This window comes from Bison bison, unplaced genomic scaffold, assembly GCF_000754665.1.
Source record: "Bison bison bison isolate TAMUID 2011002044 unplaced genomic scaffold, Bison_UMD1.0 scf7180017864506, whole genome shotgun sequence".
Lineage (NCBI taxonomy): Eukaryota > Metazoa > Chordata > Mammalia > Artiodactyla > Bovidae > Bison > Bison bison.
This window is the reverse complement of record NW_011495063.1, coordinates 1,666,476-1,667,114: the sequence shown is the minus strand read 5'-3', so window position 1 is coordinate 1,667,114 and position 639 is coordinate 1,666,476. Positions and strand designations below refer to the sequence as shown.

The following is a 639-nucleotide window of genomic DNA, read 5'->3' as shown; positions in this document are numbered from 1 at the left end:
ATGGACTGGTTGGATCTCCTTGCAGTCCAGGGGACTCTCAAGAGTCTTCTCCAACACCACAGTTCAAAAGCATCAATTCTTCGGCGTTCAGCCTCCTTCACAGCCCAACTCTCACATCCATACATGACCACAGGAAAAACCATAGCCTTGACTAGACGGACCTTTGTTGGCAAAGTAATGTCTCTGCTTTTGAATATGCTATCTAGGTTGGTCATAACTTTCCTTCCAAGGAGTAAGCGTCTTTTAATTTCATGGCTGCAATCACCATCTGCAGTGATTTTGGAGCCCAGAAAAATAAAGTCTGACACTGTTTCCACTGTTTCCCCATCTATTTCCCATGAAGTGATGGGGCTGGATGCCATGATCTTCGTTTTCTGAATGTTGAGCTTTAAGCCAACTTTTTCACTCTCCTCTTTCACTTTCATCAAGAGGCTTTTGAGTTCCTCTTCACTTTCTGCCCTAAGGGTGGTGTCATCTCCATGTCTGAGGTTATTGATATTTCTCCCGGCAATCTTGATTCCAGCTTGTGTTTCTTCCAGCCCAGCATTTCTCATGATGTACTCTGCATATAAGTTAAATAAACAGGGTGACAATGTACAGCCTTGACGTACTCCTTTTCCTATTTGGAACCAGTCTGTT

At 43.7% G+C, this 639-nt stretch overlaps 1 protein-coding gene across 2 annotated transcripts in view; it reads right to left on the bottom strand.

Annotated features, from left to right (window-relative positions):
- Positions 1–639, bottom strand: part of PKNOX2 (PBX/knotted 1 homeobox 2) — a 301,299-nt gene that overhangs the window by 231,273 nt on the left and 69,387 nt on the right. The window lies entirely within an intron of this gene.